This window comes from Hetaerina americana, unplaced genomic scaffold, assembly GCF_022747635.1.
Source record: "Hetaerina americana unplaced genomic scaffold, ioHetAmer1.1.p SCAF_2, whole genome shotgun sequence".
NCBI classification, from domain to species: Eukaryota; Metazoa; Arthropoda; class Insecta; order Odonata; family Calopterygidae; genus Hetaerina; species Hetaerina americana.
In genome coordinates this window covers 1,578,303-1,604,964 of record NW_027286763.1, presented here as the reverse complement: position 1 = coordinate 1,604,964, position 26,662 = coordinate 1,578,303, and the positions used below count along the sequence as shown (strand labels likewise).

Below are 26,662 nucleotides of genomic sequence, written 5' to 3'. Positions count from 1 at the left end.
TTGCATCATCCCTCTTGGTGTTTTGTCGGCCATCTTTAAAACGCCTAATCCACGTGAAAACGGATGCCCCGTGAAAACTTTTATACCGTACTTCACAAAAGAAAACTTGATGTTGATTCGTTGCTTTCCATGATTTCGTCAATTTCCATTTTCGACAAACAGTAAAAACAAGGACCGCAGAAACTAACGTAACTGGCACCATACGCACAGCTCGACGATCCGCCAAGCACAGACGGCTCAATGGGTCTCAGGCAACTGGCGCCACTAGTGGGTGGGGCTATAGTCCGCGTCGTGGCTGCACCATGATTGCACCAGTTCGCGCATATATTGCAGAAATCACGTATGTGTTTCTCTGTGTTTTCGTTCCGTAGCCCTATCTAGCTTCTCCGTAAAAAATAAAAATAATACCTATATGTATTTTATAATAATATATCTGTGTGTGTGTGTTTGTACTACCTGTGTATATATATATATATATATATATATATATATATATATATATATATATATATATATATACACACACAGGTAGTACAACAGGGGGTAGAGCGGTGGACTGCCTACCGGAGGGTCCCGGGTACGATTCCCGGGCAAGACACTCTGGGCACCTGCAGTTCGACCCAAGTTATGTAATTTTTCGGGTACCAGGTCTTCCTGGGAAACCATAACCGGCACAGGGAAAGGAACTGGCCCCCTTCTCCTGTTGTGGGAATTTCACACGCCGTCGGGCTTATTACGGGATCGGAGAGCATCCGCCCGGCAAGTGGAAATATCCGGTGTTCAGTCCCGGTCAAGGAAATATTTTTGCGCTCGTGATCTGTTCGATTCCGCCTTCCCCACCTCTCCTGTGTTCGTCCTTCCCATGTATTCCTATCCCTTTTCCTTATATCTATTTCCATGTGAGGTAATCTATCGTTTGAGGTAGGTTTTGGATGGACATATCTACCAAATAAATATTTTGTTTCTCCTAACAATATACAACCCAACATATAAAAATTACAACGTGCATTTTGTGTGTATATGTATAAACTGTGGATTGGCGAGTGGAAGCCATAGGTTTGCCCATCCATGCTGCATATCTATACTTTGCTGCCTCGTGGCGTGTGCGGCCGTGGAGTGTGTATGACCTGACCAGCACCCTGCTCGGGGAACGGGGGGATTCGTACTTTTGCGACGGATTCCCATCGAAGGGAAGGGAGGAGGAGGTTTGGTCGGGAGCATCTAATCGATCATACGGCGATCGATGGTGCCTCTTCGCGTCGAAACACGAGCGGCGGCCAAGGAGGAAGCGAGGGTCAGCGACCAACTGCACCATCCGCGAGGATATATTTTAACGACCCTTCGGATCCTGGCAGGGTACTCTCGACGACCATGATTGGGGTCGCGACCCGAGGTCGAGAACCTTAGGCCGCCACCGCCGCTGTATTAGAAATTAGTGTTTCTCAACCCTCCTTGACCGCGAGCAGTTCATGGACCCACGCAATCCCCTTGCATAATGAATGCACTGTGCGCGCATGCGATTCTCGTCGTGATTCGCAGAATGTGAACGGACGGGGCCTCCGCATAACTTATTGTCTTCTTAAGTGAACTTGTGCACTGGTTTTCGAATGGTATAGGTTAGTGGGCCCTTAATTAAACGGAAAAGGCTTTATGGTCCTCGTTTAATCTTAGGCATGGCTATGTAGAGCATAAAGTGCGTAGGACTACTTTTCAGGGTTTCTAGTCAGTCATTGAAAATATATACATTCGAGGTCTGTCCAATAAATCCGCGAACTGAGGCCATTAAAATTTTATTTTGAAAAATGTAGTCTAATTCCATTTTGTCCCCTTCAAAGTACCCTCCATTCATAGGCTATGCCTTCTTATTCCATCTTCTTTTCCACTGTTCAAAGCACCCTTGGAAGTCCTTGGGAGTTAGGCTTTTTAGTTTTCTTATCGTTTCTTGCTTTATTGTGTCCGCATCTTCCGAGCGATGTCCCCTCATCACATTTTTGCATTCTGGGAATAGGAAAAAGTCGCAGGGGTCGAGATGTGGCGAATACGGAGGATGACCAAGGATTGTGATTGAATTTTTTGCCAGAAACTGGCAAAAAATCAATGCTGAATGTGCATTGGTGCATTGTCATGGTGTGAAGGATCCATCCATCATGTTTGGTAGTAAAATAGTGAGCACTGCTGATTTTCCTCCATTCAGTTCATCAACTATCAAGATTAGGACAGTTTTTCGACGATCGGTAAGGACAAGGGACCGCACACGATCAATGTTGTCGTCAACACAGGTGGTTGGAGTCGTCCCGGCCTTGCGTCGTCCGTCTTGGTGCCTTGTCGGCCATCTTTAAAATACAGAATCCACTTGAATACACGGATGTTTTTCCTTCAGAGCATTAACACCGTAAACAATTTTCAACATTTCAGTAATTTCTTGATAACTTTTACCACACTTCACCTTAAAACTTGGTTGTGATTCGTTGCTCCGTGATTTCGTCAATTTCCTTTGTTGACAAACAGTAAAAACAAGGACCACAGAAACTAACGTAACTGGCACCGTACGCACAGATCGACGATCCGCCAAGCGCGGACGGCTCATTGGGTCTCAGGCAACTAGCGCCACTAGTGGGTGGGGCAATAGTCCGCGTCATGGCTGCCAGATTGCACCAGTTCGCGCATATATTGCACAAATCACGTAAATTTCTCTCTCACTAGCGCCATGGAGTACTCCTATTCCTAACAGTGACGTTGTTCTTGTAGATTCGACACTGGCAGAATTCCTGAGCCTTACAATGTTGAATGGAGGGTGTGCATTGATAAGAATTCTTCGTCTGATCACGCAACTGTAGTCTAGTAGACTAGAAGATAGGGCCTACGTCATACACCGTTAACCTGGTCGCTCCGTTAATGAATATCACGCCATCCTCGTCGTATAACCTCAGATGGAAATTATCGATGAAGGTTTGGCGAGTTCAGTTCCCTTGTTCAATCAATTATTTATTTTTCTCTAGGTAATGGAATAGAGGAACACTTGTAATTCCTTCTCAAGTGTTGTTATTACGGCTCGATGTTCTATTCCTCAAGTCTTCTTAGTTGATAATCATGTTTAATAAAAATGTTTTAGTGGAATATAAGTGTGTTCTCTATTCCTTTTCCAATGTGGACTGTTTTCACGAATTGAAACCTGAGACTATACGATTATTTCCTACTATTTAACAATTTCAGGTGTCAAAATCATTCGCCTTGACCGGGATTCGAACCCGGATCCCTCGATGCCCGGTCGAGTGTTATAGCCAATTAAGCTATCGAGGCGTCCTCTTAAACTCTGAAATTTTGTTTAAAAGAGTTTAAGAGGACGCTTCGGTAGCTTAATTGGCTATAACACTCGACCGGGCATCGAGGGATCCCGGTTCGAATCCCGGTCAAGGCGAATGATTTTTACACTATGCAAATGTTGCATTTATATGCACACTTGGCGGATGACTCTTTTAAAAATTTACCGTTGCGGCGTCTCCCGCAGTTTCTTGGAATTATTTCCTTCTCTTTTGTTTCATCCATTTATTTGTTTGCTATGCGATCAAGAGAATAAATATTTTTTGAATTAGCACATTTCAAAAAAGTGAGCTTCTAGGAGCGCATAAAATATGGCTAGGTGACATACTGCACGCTGATAGAATGTCGATGACCGGATGAGGAATGAAGAATTCTGGAGAAGAGGAGGAATTGGGCGGCGTGAAGGCCATCAGAGACGGTGAAGAAGTGAGGAAGAATATTAAGCATGGCGAGCTCGAGAATGTCAACCCGATATGTGGTAGCTTTTAGGGTCCGACGGAAGCGTGCATACCGATCTGAGAGAAAGGCCTCTTAGCGCTAAATGTAGGAACATAATGAACGCAGATTTGAGGGCACCCTTGAAAATGCTCACCACCCGCCGTCACGGCAAAGAGTGGTCATGTACACGCTTTCAGTTGTTTCCATGTTGACACATGGAGGGAGAGGTACACTGCCCTTGATTGTTGTTTCATAAGTAATTCTCGTGTATTTAAACCCTACTATTGTCTGCGAACAATACACGTAAGCAATGGATTAAAGGCACTTCTGATTGAAACAAAGAAAGCCTTTTCTCCAACCTCATCCTGCTGCTTTTCTTGCTTATTTCTTGCTCCCCGTACCGTGCCTCGTTTAACGGAATACATGTCGCCTTAATTTGACGGTGTGGACACGTTCACGCGAATTTATTGCCCATTCGAAACTATTGGTCTCTACCCTAAGCTTACCCTTAGTCGGTTTTTTTACGAGGGTGGTCCCAGAAGTACCCGACCCAACAAAGAAAACACAAAATATTTGGAAAAATGTATTTATTTTTCAACATAATCTCCTTTCAGCTCTATGCACTTTACTCAGCAATGCTCAATAAGTTCGATACCCTTTTTATAATAAGAACTGTCTTGCTCCTCCAAATAGCCATTAACTGCCGACATCACTTCTTCATGGTTGGCAAAGTTTTGACCACCGAGCCATTTTCAAATAAAAGTATTATATCGCATAACGATGACCAATTTTCTCCATTTTCACAAATTCATTGAAAACGATCACTATTAATGGCTACCAAACAAATACTAAACAACGTGGCGTCTTCAAACTTGAAAACTATGCTTATAAAGATTGCGTACTTTTTAAAACAGTGATATTTTTAACAACTACCGCCATCTCTAGGTCAGGCCGGGTACTTATGGGACCACCCTCGAAATATATTTATTCGACGGGAATAAGATCGCCTTGCACAACAAGTGTTGCAGTGTAAACTCTTTGATCTGTAGATATTTTTATTCCTCATTTTTAATACTCTTAATTTCTTTCCAATTATGTTTCCGCCTTGAAGAACGACCAAAAAACTCAACAGTTGAAATATTCATGAGAAGTGTTCGGATGGTGGTATTCGTTGGCGAACTGAGGTTGTTAAAACAACACGCGAGGCATGGGAAAATTTCCTTGGCCGTCCGTTTTCCGAGGAGTCGAAAGTTGGTGAAGTTTGATGAAATGTCCTTAATCAGTCGCAAAGCCTACGATGGTTGCCTCACATAAACCCGCGGAGCGCACGCGTGTTGCATTCAATTCCCACCACGCCTCTGTTACATGGGGATAGCATTTTCAAGCAAGAATTCCACAATTCGTACAAAATGAAGTCGAAGGAACCCAATTTTAATTTGATTTCTTTTTTTATTTTGAGATTTGATAGGACTGTGGACAACCGTCGTGTAATCAGTCCTTATTTCTGTAGTCTTTCGTGAAATGGTCCTTGGGTGAGTTCGTGATTTCAGTTCCACACCTGGCAGATGTTACTGCCAATAGCCTTGTTAGTGATGCCAGTTGTTATGATAAAATTGTCAACGCCGACGTGCCATGGTAGCTTTCCTGGCATACGCGGTCGAAGCATTAATATTAGAATTAAACTTCGTTCGTGAAAAAAATGACATCATAAATCTGTTTTACGCCTAAACTACTCACGAAGTTAGAAGCATGTGGCATAAATTAATATATCCGTGGTTGGATTAAAGACTTTCTGAATGATCGGGTTCAAAGAGTAGTCATAGGTGGAGTTAGCTTAAATGCAGTAGAAGTTAATTCAGGTGTTCCCCAGGGAAGTGTCATCGGACCTCTTTTATTCCTACTTACCGTTAACGACATTGACCCTGTAGGCACTGGTAAGATACGTTTATTTGCCGAAGATGCAGTGTTATACCGTGATATCCGTGATCCTTAGGGGACACAGCGGCTTTCTTAATGCTATACAACGCTGGTGTGACACTTGGCATTTAGAGTTAAACTTAAGTGCGTAGTCATAAATTTATGGAAAAAGAGCAATTCCCTCCCGAACGCCTACTGCATTGGGAGCACAGAAATGGAATGTGTAGACTAAATTAAATACCTAGGCGTTACCCTCACTCACGATCTTTCCTGGGTGGAACACATGCGGCGAATATGAGACAAGCTAACAAAAAAATAGGATAGATCAGAAGAGTACTGGGTAAATGTGATGAAAAGGTCAAAGACAAATGTTATGAATGAATATGCTGCTAGTATATTATGGAATCCTAACGAAGTTGGATTGATTGCCGAATTGTATCTCGTGCAGTGCAGAAGAGCTATATTTGTAAAACGTTGCTGTGATAGACTTGGTAGCGTACCCAAAAGATTAGAGCAGCTAAGCTGGGAATCACTGAATAGAGCGAAGGTTAAATTATTGATTGAAGCTCTTGTATAAATTGGAAGGAGGTCTCTTTAGCAGTTATTTGGAAAATGTATTATCACCCCCATCGTATTACGGTAGGAGAGATCATGTTAATTAAATTAGAGAGATTAAGTCTAGAACAGATAGATTCAATACTATATGTCATTTTTTCCACGAGCGATAAGGGATCAGAATAACATTGTTTGAACGCGGTAAGGGTAAACATATTCGAATAAAAATTATTCTGGTGTATAGTAATACTATTATAATAGTAGTTATTAGTATATAGGGCGGGAGAGCAGCCACCGAGTGGGCATCGGAGGAAATGAAATGATGTCGCGTGAATTCTTACGGATGAAATCTTATCCCGCCCTTTATGACCCTACGCCAAGAGAAGGAAATGCCGTTTCGAATTGAGCGTTAAGGGAGGTGACGTGTAATTCTAATTGTGAGTGAATATTATTCATACCGTCAGACGTGTTGCTGGTGCGGCCTTCTTTTTGGGGTGTTGCCTTTGAAATCGGATAGAATTTTACGATAACCGGTGTGAAATTCATTTGAATAACTTTCTTTTTTACGATGATGTTAGTTCTCCTTTTACCTTTCACGAAACTGCACGTCGACTATGGTTTTCGTATTTCCTCTCAGCGCTGTGTGTCAGGCGTTTTCGTGTCGGAAACTCAGCTCTACTCCATTGGCATTACGCCATGCATACACGCTCCTCTTCCGTTCCCTTTCGGCGAGGGGTTTTAGCCAGGTAAAATTATGGTTTTCTCGGAAATTTACTAATTTATTTCAAACCACTCTTGTGTACCGCTTAACCTCTTTCGCCTCTGTCACACTCGTAAATTTTTACACAATAGTTTTCCATTTCGTAGACTTCCAGTATCCTTCGTATTTTTGGAGTAACTTCAGCCGAATCCGTCCATGAATTTCCGGGCATCAGTATTGAGCTATGAAATAGTGGGATATTTTTTATATTGAACAAAACTGCATTGATTTAGGCTGGATAGTATCTTTTCCCTCAGTTGCATTAAGCTGCCGTATGGACGAATATTATATTGATACTGGTTTTCCTGGCGCACTCGAGGTCGTGCATAACCACATAGAACAGGGTAGGGCAGCATAAATATATATATATATATATATATATCGGTTTTTTATATATATATATTACTAAACCGACCTTCGGGTTGATTACCGTGTTTATGGTTTATGGTTTATATATATATATATAGCATATATATATATATATATATATATATATATATATATATATATATATATATATATATATGGGGGTCGCGGTAGTCCAGGGGGTAGAGCGTTGGACTACTGACCGGAGGGTCTCGGGTTCGAGTCCCGGGTAAGACACTCTGGGCACCTGCAGCTCCACCCAAGCTAAAGTGATTTTTTCGGGTACCAGATCTTTCTGGGAAACCATAACTGGCACAGGGAAAGGAACTGGCCCCCCTACCCTGATGTGTGAATTTTCACACGCCGTATAGGGCTTAGTAATGGGTGAACTCTACCATCACCTACCAAAGCGACCTTCTGGTTGATTACTGAGTTTATGGTTATACATATATACATGTGTGTACGAATGCATGTGTGTGTGAATGTTTACAGCTATGCATACGTTCTTTGGAAACAAGAATCGCGCTGGCGATAATATACTCACAGGGTCGAATGAATGAAAGGTCGAATTATCTGGTTGCGGAAGAATGTGGAAGGTTGCCATTGCCTAGAAGAAAAAAGTTGGGCCCCGCCGGAAATGGAGCCGGGAACTTTCCAGTTTTTGTTCGGGATAAGTCTTATGGATTTCATTTGGTATTAATGCGGTATATTTAATTTTCTGTGTCATAGGTTCGTTGTATGTGTGCATTTTATAAGGAAACAGTTCGGAGTAAACGTTAACCTTGCCTTGGGAATTTTAGGCGACCTTTATTTATGTGGAATTACAATTTGTTTTTGACTTATACGTCGCATTACACTGAAATATTTTGGGTTTGTTTTTCGGATTGTCATGCAGCTGCCATTTCCGATTACGTAAATTATCTAGCGGGAAGCTTTGGTGCCAAATGTTCATTTTGTGCGGTCGTTAAAGCGAAATATCATTTCCTTTTTCATCCGCTATCAATTTTATGCACGTTCTCTGTGGTTGCGGAGGATTAATACTTCCCCTTTAAGGTCTTCAATTATGGAAGTTATTCTGATTTTTCTATGCACCGAGGGAATTAGTTCGAGTTTTATGACCTCACTGCAGTAAAAAGGCATCCTTCCCGGGGGATGATTTCATTTCAGACTTTTCCTCGAAGGACTAATTCTTTGAATGTTTTATTCACATTTCAACATTTTTAGAATTCTCCTCTCGCGACTTAAAATATTGGGGTAATTCGGAAAACTCTTTAACTTTTAAGAGTTCTCTTGGGTCATTTGCGATCGCCCGTGATCCCATTGTATATTTATGCCATGCGAAAGCACAGTCCGTTTGTTTAATGTGCATCATTTAGGAACGTCGTTCATTTATCGCACGTCTCCGTCCCGCCCCAAAGGAGGAACGAGGTGCGCATTGGAAGTATCGTATAATGGAACAATTTCAGAGTGTAAAAATGATTCGCCTTTCCCGGGATTCAAACCCTGAACCCTCAATGTGCGGCCGAAGGCTTTAGTCGGTTAAGCTATCGAGGCGCCCTCTTAAACTCTGAAACTTTGATTTTGACAAATGATTTTTGCACTCTGAAATTGTTTCATTGAAACGCATATTAGCGGTTGACTCCGTTGAAAGTTACTGTTGCGGCATCTCCCGCTGTTTCCTGGAATCGTATAATATTTCTAACCAATCCAGCTCCGCTTCACGCCATACGTGACTCTGGATGCTAAACCGATCGCTGGTGTTCTCGTCCGACCGGCGACTTGGGGTTGTTAGAGTGGATGCCTATTCTAAATGGGCATGCCAGTGGGTCTGCCTATGTATGTGAGACTAGATATGTCCATCACTTTTTGGCCAATGGTATTACAGAACAGCGAATGTTTCAGGTAGAATAAACATTGAATGTTCCCGTGGAAACAATTTCAACTAATATAATTACGAATATATTCAACATATTCGGGTGAGGTGTAGTGGAAGTTAGTCATTAAGAGAAAAGATAAAATTTGCATTTTTCCGCAGATTTTATATGTTTAAATGTTTAATAAATATGTGGAAAGTGCGAATTTTGTTTTTTTTTCATACCTTAATTCCGAATGTGATTTCGAAATGCATTCAGATAATGTTTTCGCTATTCTAGCACCATAATCAACCACCATTCAAGCGCGGGTATTCCTTTATAAAAGCATCCGTTCGATTCGCATTCCCTCCGTAGACATTACAATTGAAACAGACGAATGCTTAATGCAGCCGGTTAATTTAGGCGTGTACTCTTCTTCTTCTAGATATGGCAGATGCGAGGGGAGCTGAGAGGGCACTAGAGATTCTTTTTATATCCCTCGGTCCATCATTTTATTACCTCAATGACTTGAAAAAGTTTCTCACCCAAATTCTCGGGGTATTGACTCTATGTTTTCAGTTGACAATTATTTTTAGTGGTGAACCCAGTTAATTTCACATTCGTAGGATGAGAGAGGTTTTAAATTATGTCAGGGATTTTTCACCGTTGTGGAATCAAAACAAACATGAAGGAAATTGGACGCAAAATCTTGAAGGAAGCCAATTTCGGAAAGAAAAATAAATGTAATGTCTATTCTACCCTCGTGACAACATTTTCAGTGAAAGAATTTTCTTGAATTCACTCCCCTAGATCACTATAGCTTGACTAATTTAGTTTATCTATAATTGTTTTGCTTTTGCTTCTTTTTACTCATTTGAGGTGTCTCACTCTTACGTTTTCTATCATCCTGTGTAAAAAACGGTGCTGGCCTATGGCCGAATCCTCGCTCTGCCCAAGTCCGGGCCGTCCAACAAATGAGGAAATCACCGAGGTATTTTGCGAGACAAACTGGAATGGACATTTTGAAGAGAGCGGTCTCGAGAAAAATCATTTATAGGAATTGTTTCGATGCGGGAATGGACAAGAAACTCAATTTTCATGCCGATATTGATTTGCTGCAAAACCGCGAATGTCTCATTATTTTAATTTGGTGTCGCAGTGGGAAAAAGCTCCAAAATGAATTTACTCATCCCGTAACTTGGCTCGGTTTTATTCAACGCGTCGAAGTGACGGTAAATATAGATTCCGACCACTCGCTTTTCCTGTTCACTCCTATCTCATTTGATTCATATCCACGTCCGGCCGCTCTTGCGGTGTGTTGTCCGCTATTTTTTTGTATGATCTTCTCATGTAAAAATTGCCGTTAGGCATGACACTGGAGAGAACTTATTTTGGACGAATAGTTTCCTGAAGGAAGAGGATTTGCAGAATATCATACATACCACTGGTCGGCATTTTATTGCGAGATGTCGGAATGGCTATGCGGCACAAGCAGCCTGAGTAGAACTTGCTCTGCTTTTAATCGTCAAAACGTTTGGATAGGATCAGTTCTGTAGCGAGCTAAAATACAGAGTGCGTTCCGAAAGTTTTATTGGAATATTTTTTAAAGGTAATTTATTGAAAAGATTTGCACGAAGACCCAAAATTCTTCAAATCTATTTCTATCAAATCTTCAAATTACTGTCCTTGGGCCTCTAAACATTTTTACCAGCATCTCTGCATTGACTGGCATGCAACCTGGAAGGCGTCCTCGGGGACCTCTCGCAGGGTCTTCGTCACGGCTGTTTGGATCTCTCCTATCGACGAAAACGGGTTCCTTTAAGGGCTGCCTTAAACCAAGGAAACAAAAATAAATCTGCTGGAGTGACGTCAGGACTATAGGGGGGTGGGGCAGTGTTGGTACCTGGTGTTTGGCCAGGAACTCGCGGACTCGTAGCGCGTTGTTGCAATCACCTTGGGCACGAGCTTGGCGCACACTTTCTTCATGGCTAAATCTTCAGTAGCAATGCGAAACACAGCAGTGGACGACAAGTTCAGTTCATTGGTAAACCATCTTGATACTCAATCGATGGAGACAGAGTCCAACAATTGTCGAACACGGGCCACATCGTTGTCGGTTTTGCTGGTTGACGGCCGTCCATAGCATCGTGGTTGTTCGTCGTGACTCTCTTCCCTCTGCCCTCCTTCAAGGCCTTTTAACCTCCTCGATACTTGGTGAGTACGACAGAGCAGAGTCCCCCCATTGAGCCTCATTAATCATTTTATTAGTCTCCCCAAGAGATTTTTTCAGTTTAGCACACAAAACTTAGTGATCGCGTTAGGTTGCTCGATCGTCGATTCCATTTTTTTCGTGACACGGTCGGCGCGCAGAGGTTTACAATAACTGACGTCCTGCCGCTTCAACCGCTTGGAGACACTGAGAATCGATCACGGCAAAGCTTAGCTTCCCTCCATTTACTTGAAGTGGTTCTATCCCACTCCGCCCAATAGGAGCGGCGCGGGAAATTCCATTGCAATACTCTCGGAACTCACCCTGTGCTTGCCTCCCAGCACCGAAGGCCTGGCCCCAGTTTCCTTCGGCTGCAGGATTTTTCGCTGTTCGACTACTTAGTTCCCTCGTATTGCACGGAGGACATTTTGAAGTGTCCCACACTTGGCTATTGTTTGAGCCGTTTGCTCCGACCTGGCTTTCCTTAATATTGATTCGGTGATCTTTACAACACTGGTGTTCTGTCTTATGCATGTATATCTCCATTGGCTAATGTCTTTCCTGTCATGCTTTTGCAAATATTCTGTTCAATCTGCTAGTTGTCTTAATTGACGAGTGAATGCCACGGTACCGATTGCCAAGTATTGCTTTAGTGGAGGATACTGTATGATAACTGCGGGTGGCAAATTGTCATAGGACTATTTATGCTCACAACCTTGGAAGTGAAAATATTTTGTAAAAATTGTTTCCTCGACTCGAAACATAAGCGCCGAATCGCAACGGAGCTGGTGTCGTAAATGCCGTGAGGAACCTGAAAGAGCATTAACGAGGAATGAGGTGGTTTCCATGCAGACGGCGGTATTATCAAGAGTGTTGTCGCGGAACAGAGTTTGTAGCAAGGACGTAAATTGAGATGCATATGAAAGCCTTGTTTACAGAGGCATATTATCTTCCCTCTGTGGCTCCTGGAATACAAAATGTATTCCGTCGTTCGAACTCGGCCAACTTCCGCTTTAATTCCTACGAATTTCTAATGCAATGGTTAACATTTTGGTTACATTTTATAGTTACCCGTTTCTTGGATAAGATTGTTATTTTTTCTCTTGAAACATTTTTTTACTATTTTAGTTTCAAATGTACCTATTGATGGAACTTTTCTTTCGTATTTTTTGTTCTCTGATGAGTTCAATAAGTTTATTTTTTTGCGTGTAATCCACGCCTGAGGGTTAATTCATCAAGACGAAGCGGTAGCATGCACGGAAAGTGTATTTGTTGAAAGATGAAGGGGCGGTGACCTTGCGAGAGGTTAAACGTGTATGAACATCGACGAAGTTAACTTCATTTTATGGAATCGGCAGATTCTTTTCTTGTCGAATTTTTTCAACCTTCTCAGATGCACCTTCAATTTGATATTGGTCGATGGTCAAATTATTTTATTTGTTTTATTTTAGTTTTGAGTAGTTTTTATGGGATGCGGCCGACAGCCAAGGTCATTTGCGCCATTAGGGATGTTTGGGAAAGGAATGGTGGAGAGAAAACCGGCGTTGGCATTAGGTTACTCTTGTAGAAAGGCACCAATGGGTCCGCAGTTTAACGTCCCATCCAAAGGACTTCGTGCTCACTCAAAGTGCCCTCCACAAAGCACCTCAAGTAGGGATCGAGATACCTCTGAAAAATATCTCTCAGTTCCAGGATTCATACCCGGGCCTTCAGAGTGCGTAAGTCACTATTCATATCGTATATGTTCTGCGGGCCCTTCCATGCATCTGTCGTATTCGGAAACACGACTGTGATCTTTTTTGCCTCCATCCTCGTAAACCTCTTCTTTCAGGGTGACCCTATCAGGTGACTCTTCGCTCACAGCGAGGGGGGGGGGCGAAGGTTGTTACCTTACCCCGTTCCTGCGCCCCTGATTGATTTACATCATCTATATGTGTATCTCCGTTACTGGTTGATATCCCAGAGAGGGCTGCTAAAGGTGACCTATAGGCATTACTCATTTATTTATTTACTTTTTTAAAATGGCTGACGCAACACCAAATATTTAAAAACGTAGACAAGGAGGAACCAAATAATTACAGACCTATTTCCCTCACATTCATTTTGTGCTAGGCTGTGGAACATGTAGTTGCTAGTTCGATCGTGAGACACCTCGATAATCAGAAGTTATTATTGAATAATTTGCGCAGTTTCCGCAAATGTATATCCTGCGAGACGCAACTTGCGCTTTTTGTTCATAATATTCTTATTTTGGGAGAGAGCAATGTTGTAAAGGAAGCGATTTTTCTAGATTTTAAGAAAGTCTTCGACAAAGTACCTCATAGTTAACTACTCACAAGGCTAGAAGCACATGGCATGGATAAAAATATCCATCAATAGATTAAAAACTTTTTGAAAGGTCGGGTACAAAGCGTGGTGATAGATGGAGTTGGCTCAAATGCGATAGATGTTACTTGAGGTTTTCCCCAGGGAAGTGTCATCGGACCTCTTTTATTCCTACTTTCCGTTAACGACATTGACCCCGTAATCACTGGTAAGGGACGTTTATTTGCCGACAATGCAGTGTTATACCCTGATATCTGTGATCCTGAGGACAGAGCAGCTTTATCAGATAACCTTAATGCTATACAACGCTGGTGCAACAATTGGCAATTAGAATTAAACTTGAAAAAGTGCGTGGTGATATTTTTTTGGAAAAAGAAATTCCCAGCCGAACGCCTACTGCATTGGGAACACCGAAATGAAATGTGTAGACTAAATGAAATACCTAGGCGTTACCCTCACTCACGATCTCTCCTCGGTGAAACAAATATGGGGAATATGTAAACAAGCTAACAAAAAATTGGAATTTATTAGAAGAGTATTGGGTGAATTGATGAAAAAGTGAAAGAGATATGTTATTTGTCGTTGGTTAGAATATTCTGCAAGTATGAATGGGATCCTCACGAAGTTGAATTAATTGCCGAATTAATTCGCGTGCAGCGTAGAGGAGCTAAATTTGTAAAACATTCTTATGATAAACTTAACAACGTATCCAAAATATTAGAGAAGCTAGGCTGGGAATCACTCACGGAGCGAAGGTAAAATTACAGATTGAAGCACTTGCATAAATTGGAAGGAGGTCTCTTTGGGAGGAATGTTGAAAATGTATTATTATACCCAACGTACTACGGTAGGCGAGATCATGTCTTAATGAAATTAGAGAGATTAAGTATAGAACAGATAGATTAAAGATGTAATTTTTTCCACGAACGATAGGGGATAATAATAACATTGTCCGACCGCGGTAGTGTCATGCTCGGGTCAAAATTAGCCTGGTGTGTATTCACCCCCTGCCACACACCCTAGCGGTGGATTGCAGGGTATATACAAATAAATCATTTTCGAATGACTTCAATTTTAATCGACCCAAGCTTCTTTGACTTCAACACCACAAGGCGAGTTTTATTGTGATGGATATTGTCGAATGTCAATTAAACCGTTGTCGTATTGAATTCATTTTTTGTGGATAAACTAAGGTTACGGTTGTCTTTCATTGCCATGTGTGACTGTAAATTGACACACCATTTTCTACAATATTTTTATAAAGGTTTTTACCATTATTGGAATGATGGCTTTTTTATACTTGCTAAATGTTTGTGTTATTTTTATGTGTAGTTGGGGCACTTGACAAGAGTCAGTATTCCTTTTAAGAATTTGAGCTCAGGTTGAACGAGAAGTCCACTCTTGGGCAATCCCGGCTGGTATCATGTCGGTAAATCAACGACAGTGCCCGAACCTAAAATGTAATCCGTTTTGAATTAACCGGAATGGAATTCTTCCGGGTCTCGTCTTCGTACCGCTCATATTTATAACATATGCTCATCGTAAGAAATATTTAAGGAGCGTAAAAATTTAAGCATAGCTCTTTGTGTAAGTTTGTTCCAAACTGTTTCTCCAGTCTGTTGCTGCTCGCCAGCAGCACCTTTGACGCTCAGACCAATAGTGATCGCTTTCGTCCAGTCACAGAAGTTGAGTTCACGTCAAACCTTCGCAGGACTTCATCAAGGAGCTTTCCCAGGGTCAATGAATGCCCATATGATCACTCAGTTTTCTTTACCTTGTTTTTATAATACAATTGTCCTTGCGTACTCAAATAGGTTGTCATATTTTTTAGGTTAGCAACTGGATTAAATTAAGGAAGAGCTAAAGATGTTAAACCCTGACAAGGTTTGTGCTGGCAACATTAAGATTTGCTCATTTGCTTGGCTCTGAAAATACTTAGGAGTCGGGGGCGGTCACTATTAAGGCTCTCCTAATCTTTGAACGCCCCTCCGTCGCATAGACAATGACTTCGTTCGCTGATCTTCCGACGCCAATGCTTTCTTAATTTGCATGAGTTACGCGGAAATTCATTAACCGTAGGCTCACATGAAACTCGATCGCAGTCACCGGGTTAGTAGTGGCAACAGTTGTCTTAAGAGTCAGCCTTCCGAAGCCATTCACGCAAATGAAGCCCACTCTAATCGAGTAGAAGTGGGATGGGCAGGCGGAAGTGTGGCGAAGATAGAAGTAAGTCCTCGTCAGTGCCTGTCTTATCTAACCGAGTGAGCCTGGGATGAGTCCGAATTTGGTGACAGCCTTCTCTCCCTGCCGGTGCTTATTTGAGGTCTCAATAAGAACACACCATGCTTCAAACGGCTGCTTATTCATTCGCCAAAAAATTGGGTATTAAGGCATATGAACAATGCGCTTTTGATTGAAGGTCGCTGCTAAACAGTGAGGTCATTAAATTCCTAAGAAGCGAAGGTAATTCCAGGTATTAGGCCGGAATAGATTGGAATTCGATGTGTGTGTGTGCGTTGGTACTCGATTCATCCTTTGGTTCAAGTTCAGCGCACTGATTACTCGCGACACAAATCTCCTCTAGGCCATCCATATCTTACGTTGTGTTGGTCCAAGACATGGCAGTCGCGCGTAATGTATTCTTCACGAGAAATTTTTATAAAAGCCGAGAGAAAAGGCTACAGTGCGCTGTCACAGTAACCTTCGTAGACGTAAATATTCAGTTGCTATTATAGTTGAATGGTGATAGTCCCATGCAAAATTTTTCGATTATATGTCGACGAATAAAAGTATTTTATTGCACTTTGTCGGGAACAAGTTAGAAAATGTGGCTACCGAGGTAAAAATGTTCTCGCCAATATAACTGAGATTCGTTAAAAGTTGATATCAAGTCGTCTGTATTTGACTTTCATCCACTTAGAATTTTTCGGCCTAATCTGAATGTAATGTTTGAATGCAACTGGTATTCCTCGGTCTCAGTGGGGACCTTCGCTATTAAATTGTCAGCTTCCTAATGACGACCGATGTTGCCTGCTGCTAATGATTTAATTATTGACATTTAGGTGACACCATCTCTCATTTTTCCTTACATTCTTTCTTCGTAAAATCAGCGTTTATTTATCTGATAACTATTTGACGTAATCACTGTACGTATTGTATGCATATGATTTTAGAACCCCCAAATTAAGACATTACAACTTTTTCCTTCATTTTCATGATCGTTTGTGTTATTGAATTTCAGCATGCATTTGATAGTTGGTAAACTTGTGTAGAGACATCCAGGGCCTTATTCCTCACCACTCCTTCCTGTTTACTTTTCCCTCTCCAACGGCCCGAAAATGTGTCCGATTAGTTTATCCCGCCTTCTTCGCCAAGTTTTCATCACTCTCCTTTCTCTTCCCTCTCTTCCTCGAACCGCTTCGCTCGATCCATCCATTTGATCTTCACAATTCTCATACATGGTACCACATTTCCAAAATTTCCAATCGGGCAAGATTATTGGCGCCAGGGTGCCTTTAACATGACGAACTTCTTCCTTGGATATTCCAATATGGTTTGTGATATGCTTTTGAGTGATTCGCCGGTCATTTTGAATCAAATCTGCGACGATTTTACGATATTTATCGTATGTAGAAGTGATCGGACGTCCGCTGCGTGTTTCATCAACAATTATGGCTTTTTCAGGCTCGCAACCACGAAATTTTACTACCAATCGATTTATTGTGGACCTATCAACAGCATCGTTACCATAAACAGCCTTTAAACGACGATTAATCTAAGTGGAGTCAATTTTTTAGCAATTAAATATTCGACAGCAGCACGCTGTTTAACTCGCGTTGACATAGCACTAGAATAAGTCTCCATACTTCCGCTTCTCAAAATACCCTGGATGAATGGAACGACCTCAAACTTGCGCATGCGTGTTTAAGGGGAATGTTACTTCCACATGCCACCAGGAATGCTCCTGAAGGTAATTTTGTTTGTGGTCTACAAGCATGTGTGCATTAGTTTTCACCCTACCCTAGTATTTCCCGCTTTCTCCATCTTCGTTGGTTTTTCCTCCAAAATAACCATTATCTTCCACCCTTCTAACTGTTTATTCTCCAGTCGAAGCCGGGCTCTATCGCCGCTGCATTCCGTTCTTCTACGACGGATCTTAATGTGCTTCATGTATGAACATTAAGATAGGGCGGAAAGTTACGCGAACTTACGCGAGGGAATAAAGGCGGCTCGCTGGTATGTCAATGAGAAGTGGAGGAAACGCCAAAAATTGGTTGGTTGCAGTTTGGCGAGAGCGTGGACTAAACGAGGGAGCAGGAAGGGAAGGATTACATATTAGCATGATATCCAGCTAGAAAGGAAACCAAATATGCATTTTTTCAAATGCCTTTGGCGGATAGATAAAGCCAACATTTCATAATTTCGTGTATTCATACGATATTTTATCATTCACGGGCACCTTACGCTATTTGCTTCAATCTTAAATCAGAATTTTTGGCTAGTTTCAATCATTTTAAAATCACAACTAAAAATGCATCAATTGGGATGGGTGATTCGTGGGATTCCATGTTGTTATCCGGTATCGTTCTTTTTTTCGTGAAGGTAACTCATTACTTATATTTTGAACAAATTGTGATCTATGATTCACATCCGAGTCGTGTGTTATTTTAAACGTGCATTTTCACAATCAGCAGCGTATAGAATATAGAGGGATTTTTATCTTTTTTTCTAGAAATTCGGGTAAAGCCTTCATCGAAATCCAATTTATCAGGTGTTCCGTGCATGTGCGATGGTAGCCTGAAAGGTTTCCAACCTTAACAAATAAGCGAGACATTTTTTCATCAAATTTATTTTGATTTCTCTTCAGTCTCCTTTTAAGTCGACTCACATTTTTTCAGCGATGCTCTTCACTTTTTAACCCTTCCAAACTTTTCTTTGCAAAATGGTCATCTACGAATACGATAACCTCCTCGTCCAATGCTGAAACTCTGTCCTCCAAGCGAGACTTTAAGGTTAGGAAACAGGAGGGAGTCACTGGGGGGTCAGATCTGGTGAATAAGGTGAGTGGTCGACCGATTCGAAGTTCTATTCACAGAATTTGAGACATGGCGACCGCTGAAGCGTGTTGTCGTGATGGAAAAGCACCCCCTCCTTCTTCTTATGCGAGCGCCTTTTTGCAATTTTTGCCTTCAGATTGTCAAGTAATGACTCACCCGTGGTGCTGTTTCACCTTTCCGAGGATAATCGATGCCCACAATTTCATGACTCTCCCAGGAAACAGTCGCCTTCTCGACCGATGGAACCGTCTTCGCCTTTTTCGGCGCAGGTTAACCCTTTGCAGTCCGCTGTTAAGACTGATCTTTTGTCTCAGGGGTGTGCGGTAGAGGCGGATCCAACTCTTCCACAGTTATGAATCGACGCAAAAAACCCGACCCGCTCCGCTTGCTAAACCGCTCGAAGCAAGGACCTTGGAAATGCTCATACGAATGCCTTTTTGGTCCAAAGTTTGCAAATGCGGCACCCAACGCGCGGGCAGCTTACGCATGTCCAATTTTTCAGCCAACATATGACAAATACAGTCTTTCCTCATGCCCATAACCTCTGCTATCTCCCTAACGTTAAATCGGCAGCCGACCAGTAACATATGGTGAACTCTTTCGATGTTATCGGTGGTTTTCGAAGTTTTAGGCCGTCGAGAACACTCATCATCAACCGAGCTGGTACGGTCATGTTTTAATTCACATTCCCAAAGTTTAACGGTCACATAACAATGCTGCGGAGTCTCGGGGATGGAAGCCATTGAGTGGTCTCCGCTATCGGGCGCGATATCGGGAGCGTCGCCTCGTAGGAGAGTGGAGTGTAAGAAGCAGGGTGAATGCGCGGGCGTTTGGCATCTTTTCGGCGCGCGCTCTCCACCTACTTTGCAGCCTTATGGGCCAAACGGCGTTAACTATTTAGCGTCATTTGAACTGGCTAATTATATTTGCGTATTTTTTTCTAGGTTCTATTGCTGATAAATAAAATGTAGTAATAATTTTCCACTATATAAGTTGAACGGCACGACCCGGGTTCGATGCATTACATCATTTTTAGGTGAAACCCTGAAGATGTTATCGACGTGTTTTTCCCGTATTGGGCTCTAACGATTGAGTAATTCCTACATTTGTTGCTTGGTCCGTCAATTGTATGTCTACACCTTCGAGGCCGTAAGGGTAAATGCTTGTCGTTGTGTAGTGTTAGTTAAACGAATGACCGATGAGGACAAATTATTTATTGACTTGACTTACGTATTTGGCTGCTTAAACCTTGGTTTCATCGTGATAAGAGTGAGGGGGCTTAAAATATGGCTAGTTGTAAAAGCAAGTCTGAATTAACATTAATGAATCCCGACCTTATCGCCACGCGACCGCCATCGATAAAAAGCACCTTGCATTCCTCGCGTTTCGCTTCACTCAAATTTGGGACATCGATTCGATCCAAATTGACTCCTGTTCTCTCCCTCCCTCTCCCAAAACTCTCAAATTCTGAGTAGCCATGCCTCAGCCAATTTTGTCCACTCTGCTTCTTGATGATACGACATTTATTATGGATTGAGGCGACTGAAACTCTTCCTTGAGTTGTACAAGTGATGAGGAGTGTACAGATCTGCAAGCCGTTGCGGAAAATGTTCCAATCTCAACGTGCCCTCCTAAAGTTTACGATAGGTCGTCCCAGTAGGTTTTGGCACATTTTTGAAACGCTTCGGCACTTTCGGCCAACTCGTCAAAAGCATAACCAAAGCTAGAATGGATTCGCTTACATTATCGTGCACGAGGTAGTTTGCGTATACATCCCGTCTGAAAATCCTGCTTTGAATGTCTCATACCGCTCCATATTCTCGGAGTGTAGGGAACGGGTGCGTGTCGTGACGGATCCGATGCACTCCGAAAAACGTCTCCATCAGTGGATACGTGTTTTATATGAAAACACGTGCCCTCCAGTTCATAAGCGTTGTTCGTTCTTTTAACGTTCGTTCGTCTGGCTTAACTTTGAGATTGTTAAAGCCTGACCTTTACACCAGAAAATTATCGGATCATTGTTTTATAAACCAAAAGACATATCACCTTCGTCATTGACTACGAATTAGGGACTGAGTTCTCCGGAAGGTTTACATATTACAGTTGATGTTCTGCACATAAATCACCAATGAAGGAAATAAATGAAAGTGAAATATTCTTGAAATTTGTCTAATATTCGTCATTTCCTATATTTCGAAACTGTCGTAATGGATCCGATTTGAAGGTGGGAATGGTGAGCATGGTCAACTTTATCATAAACGACCAGGAAATGAAAAGAGTATCAGTTGAAGGCCATGGCTTTTCCTCGATTGTGGCTCCCTCATCGGCGACTTGTTTGAAGTCATCCTTAGAGAAACACGCACTGCTGACGAGAGGGTCTCAGTCATTCGTATCTGCACGACATAAGCACGCGCGACGTTCGTCGTGGGTCGAAAGCCAACTCTTTAACCGCCTGGATTACATTTCCTTGCTTATATCTTTTCAACAGCAAGGCAGTTTCTAGTCTTCCAAATACTTTGCCGATTGCTTATCCTTCGGTAAAACCATTTTAGTATTCCTAAATGGATTTTAAGATGTTATTTTAGGTTATGGTCACAGTGTTTCAAAGTATGCATCAGCAATTTGAGACTGGAAGCTATTTTCTGTTTGGAATAGTCGCATGAATATATTTCTATCAACAAAATATTTTGAAGGGCAAAATTCCCGAATCTCATTTTTTGTTAGCAAAAGCAATAATTAATGCATTCTTGGTCCGGTAATTCCAAAAATTCTCATACTAATGAAATAATTGGTTGAAACATTGGAGTAGGTATCCAAAACATTTTGTAACTATAGTATAATGCTAATAAATACCATAGAAAGTGCTCAGAAAATGACTACGACATGAAAAGTTTCATTGACTAATATATTTTTGCGTTACAAGTATAACGTAGTTCTACAGTCTCGTTGGTATTGCTGATCACTGCGCTGGAAATATCCAGCAGTAATATTTTACGAAATTATCTTCGACCTTCATGCATTATGGCCGTTAGTAACGGAATTGCAACCACCTCCTTCTTGAGGCCGTCATGTGAGCCCGTCAGAGCAGGCTAAAAGAATCTCTGCAGCATTAGAGAATCAAATTGAAGTGTCAGAACCGTATGCTTCGCTTTGATGAGTCAAACTCTGAAAGCGATACCTCGCAATATACCACTCTTCGTCCTATCCAATTGTAGGCGTAAAAGGAGGACTCCTTTTGCAGGTTCCACTGTAATTTTTATTTTTTACGACCTTGGTTTCGTCTCAAGGGTTCATCGGGTGAGGGAGCATCATCGGATAATAGTTGCCTACGAAAACATAGTCATGAAATATAAAAAATCTAGCGGAATATGAAAAGTGAGGCCTCCTTCATTTACGCCTAGTATGGAGGACTATTACTGAACTACCCACAAAACTATAAGTATATGGCGCAGGTAAAAATATCCGGGATTAAAGGCTTTTTGAATGGTCGGGTACGAGGAGTAGTAATAGACGGAGTTAGCTCAAATACAGTAGAAGGTACGTCAGGTGTTCCCCAGGGAAGTGTCATCGGACCTCTTTTATTCCTACTTTCCGTTAACGACATTGACCCCGTAATCACTGGTAAGGTACGTTTATTTGCCGACAATGCAGTGTTGTACCGTGATATCTGTGATCCTGAGGACAGAGCAGCTTTATCAGATAACCTTAATACTATACAACGCTGGTGCAACAATTAGCAATTAGAATTAAACTTGAAAAAGTGTGTGGTGATATTTTTTTGGAAAAAGAGAAATTCCCTCCCGAACGCCTACTGCATTGGGAACACCGAAATGGAATGTGTAGACTAAATTAAATACCTAGGCGTTACCCTTAGTCACGACCTGTCCTGGGTGAAACACATGCTTGGAATACGTGGACAAGCTAGCACAATATTAGGATTTATTAGAAGAGTATTGGGTAAATGCGAAGAAAAAGAAAAGTGACATATACCCTACCGTAAATCACTCTTAAAATATGCTTTAGAAGGAAATGAATAATTTAAACCCATTACAATCTCCCTACGATAAGATTTTTAAGGTGTAAATGGAGCACTTAAGTGCAACTCGGACAAAAAGTATAAATCGAGTTTCAATGCAGCAAGTTACACCGAGATTTTAAGAGGATGGCACGAAACGGTAGCCATTCAATTGTCGGCATTATTGTAGTTATTTTAATACCCTGAAAGCCACCGCTAGGGTGTGTGGCGGGGGGTGAATACACACCAGACTACGTTTGAACCGATTATGACCCTACAGCGGTCGGACAATGTTATTATGATCCTCTATCATTTGTGGAAAAAATGACATCTTAAATTTATCTGTTCCCCACCTAATCTCTCTAATTTAATTAACATGATCTCTCCTACCGCAGTAAGATGGGGGTAATAATACATTTTCCAAATAACTGCTAAAGAGACCTTCCAATTTATGCAAGAGCTTCAATCTATAATTTAACCTTCGCTCTATTCAGTGATTCCCAGCCTAGCCCCTCTAATATTTTTAATACGCTGCTAAGTTTATCATAGCAATGTTTTACAACTCTAGCTCATCTACGCTGCACGCGATGCAATTCGGTAATCAACCCAACTTCGTGAGGATCCCATATACTATCCGGATATTCTAAATGAGGCCTAACCTACGGAAGATAATATTCATCTTTACCATGGCATACCATGTCTGCACGAGCGTCTTATTTACTGTGATGTGTGATTAATTGAAAAAATCTTAAATCACCTGTACGAATGATTTTAGTGATTTTCAGGTTGTATTGAAATCGGGATTTCGTTGTTAGAAATTTCCTAGGTGGTAGTAGTAGTAGTATTTATGGGAGGCGACCGACAGCAGAGGTCATTTGCGCCTTTAGGGATGGATGTGAAAAGGTGGAGAGAAACCCGGCGTCGGCACTAGCCTACTCTTAACGAAAGGCACCAAGGGGTCCACACGTCCCATCCGACGGAAGGCGTACTCACTCAACGTGCCCTCCAGAAAGCACCTCAAGTAGGGATCGAGATACCTCTGAAAAATATTCAACACCTCCGGGCCCTCTGGGTTGGAAGCCAGTACGTTAGCCCCCGCACTATCTCGATCCCCATTTCCTAGGTTGACAGGAAAAAATGTGAATTAACTCATTAAGTCTCGGCACATTTCCTGCTTAACTTTTGATTTCATCTTCTACTTCCTAAAAGAGCATTATGTGAGATACTTATCATTACTCATTTCAATCTCTTTTAGAGAGATGTAATGGCTTCTAGTTCCGGTAAGGAAACGCCGAAGTACCCCATGTGTCTCAATGTTATATAGTCGGTGGTGTAGTGGATGAAGTTCCCGCCTCAATACCCAAACGCCGCGGGGGAAAATCCTGCCAACTCAGATTGCGAGCCGGTCCCTGTGAAAGAAGGCTACAAAATGCCTGTACGTACGTGTTAAACTGGGAGGTTTTCTTCCCAATGGTGACCGCCGCCAAAGTAGTCCGTTGCCCCTAAAGCGTGGTACAATTTTCAGCTCTGTTCAATGCTTATACTTTGTCCGGTGGTAGCCGCCGCTCTAAGGTTAGACGTGTTTTCATGAGCTCGGCGGCTTTCGTTTGTTTAAAAAACTGGGCCAAAGAATTTGTGTCCAGCCTGAGTTTCTACTTCATATCCGTAGCCCCATGTTTCGTCACCTGTTATCACACGTTTCAGTAATTCTGTGTCGTCGTTGACTTCATTTTCATTGACTCAATTGAGCAACTTCAAATTTGCCGCCGTTTTTGTTGTTTAAAATTCAACAATTTCGGAACAGATTTTGCTGTCACGCGTTTCACATCCAAAACATTCGAAAATATTTCATGGCATGAGCGAATACGTGCCAACATGCGCGATCAGCGACTCCTCTGATTAATTGTGATTCGGCGATCATTCATAACCATTTCTTTCGTCTTTTTCCACGTTTTCATCGGTTGTTTCATGTGCTGGGGCGTCCGTCAGCTTCAATGTCTTCACGGCCGTCCTGGAAAAACTTGTACCACACTCGCAAACTCTTGTTTTACTCGTAGCAGACCTGCAAATCCTTCGATCCATTTTTTTTAATTAACGGAAACCGCCGAGCTCATGAAAACGCGTCTAACCTAAACGCGGCTGCAAACCGGACAAAGCATAAACGATGAACACAGATGAGCATTTTATCATACTTTAGAGGCATGTATACCAACATAACAGAAAGTTATTTGAAACTGAAAAATTCCCGTTATATTATGAACACATCTCGTATATTTTTCATCATTTGCACAGAAGGAGCCAAAATCAGATGATTCAAAAGTGAAGTCTGGAATGCGGCGAGTTCCTGAGCATCCGTGTCTAGTGCTTCCTCTGGTAAACTTAACTACATGAATGTCTCTGCTATCTTCGAAGAAAAGTAAAAATGTTAGAAAAATCGGAAATTAGGAATTGCAATTTTGAGTGGTTTTATCAATTTGTCATGGAGGCAATTTATTGGTGCATTGCAATTGATTCATTAAGGAAAATTTTTGAATGTTCAATTGCTAATGGGACAGAGCCCATAGAATCCTTTAGTAGATCCTGCAGATTGCCATTGTAGGTTTTGGTTGTGGCCTCATTTGTTGATTCATCAATGATTAAAGTTGAATTTGTGGGTGCGGCTTTCCAGGAGTGTTTGATCTGACGGCATACTATATATGTGGCGATGACACTGGAGAGGCCCAAACCAGATCATGATGTGACCCTCTTGGTCGTCAAATTGCCCCCTTTCTCTCTCTCTTGTGAATGACTGACTGAGTGGGGCAGTTGAGGACTTGACATGATTAGGCGACTGTGTCTGTGCACCATCTCCTTTGCAGCAGTTAACTGGCAAACATGCTTTCTCTGACACGGCGAATTTATTAGGACAATAATTAACATCATCTTAATGGGTTTTGTTAATGAGCATAGCTAGAAATATATTAGACACAACGGATATTTATATGTTCGAGCATACTCTACGGATATTTATACATCTCTGTAATTTCTTGATAACGTTTACCCCACGTCATCCAAAAATTTTATGTTGATTCGTTGCTCGGTGATTTCGTCACTTTCCATTTTCGATAAACAGCAAAAACAAGGACAACTGAAACTGACATAACTGGCACCATGCGCACAGCTCGACGATCTGCCAAGCACAGGCGACCCATTGGGTCTCAGGTAACTAGCGCCGCTGCGCTGCTCAATAGTGCGCGTCATGGCCGCCAGGTCGCACCAGTTCGCGTATTTATTGTACGGACAACGTATTGTCGGTACATGTCGGAGTTTGATTCAATGAGTGGCGGCACCATATTGAGCAGCAAAAATGTTTGACTGAGAGTTTCAGACAAACACTCAAAAGAGGAGGAGGAGAAGAGTTTCAGTTAAGTTGTTCATCGTACGTGGTGAGTCTTAGGTAAATGTTAATTAATTAAAGATACATACATATATATATATATATATAAGTATATATATATATATATATATATATATATATATAAGTATATATATATATATATATATATATATATATATATATATATATAAGTATATATATATATATATATATATATATATATATATATATATATATATATATATAGATGATTTCGTCGACATAACACGAAAGTGTTGAATAATAAATTGGACAGCAACAAACAATATAGAAACACATAAATATATCACTCACACGTTATATCTTGATGATTTCTACGAAATTCTGCTCCGTCTTCATCGGAAGATATAGAAGTAATGACCGCTGAATTAGAAGAGGTAAGGGGTGCGCGAGAAAGGGAATGGGGCCAGGGGAAGGGGAGAACTGGAGGC

The 26,662-nt window shown here is 41.6% G+C and overlaps 1 protein-coding gene across 4 annotated transcripts in view; it reads left to right on the top strand.

Annotated features, from left to right (window-relative positions):
- The window catches only part of Asap (ArfGAP domain of ASAP), a 165,894-nt gene that overhangs the window by 23,226 nt on the left and 116,006 nt on the right, over positions 1–26,662 (top strand). Inside the window, exon 1 of one of the 4 annotated variants that reach the window (XM_071585657.1) lies at positions 11,269–11,424. The exons of the other annotated variants lie outside the window; for them this stretch is intronic. The gene's annotated coding sequence lies outside the window, so the exon portion shown is untranslated. Of the gene's footprint in view, positions 1–11,268; positions 11,425–26,662 lie in introns of those variants that run through there. 4 annotated transcript variants of the gene reach the window in all.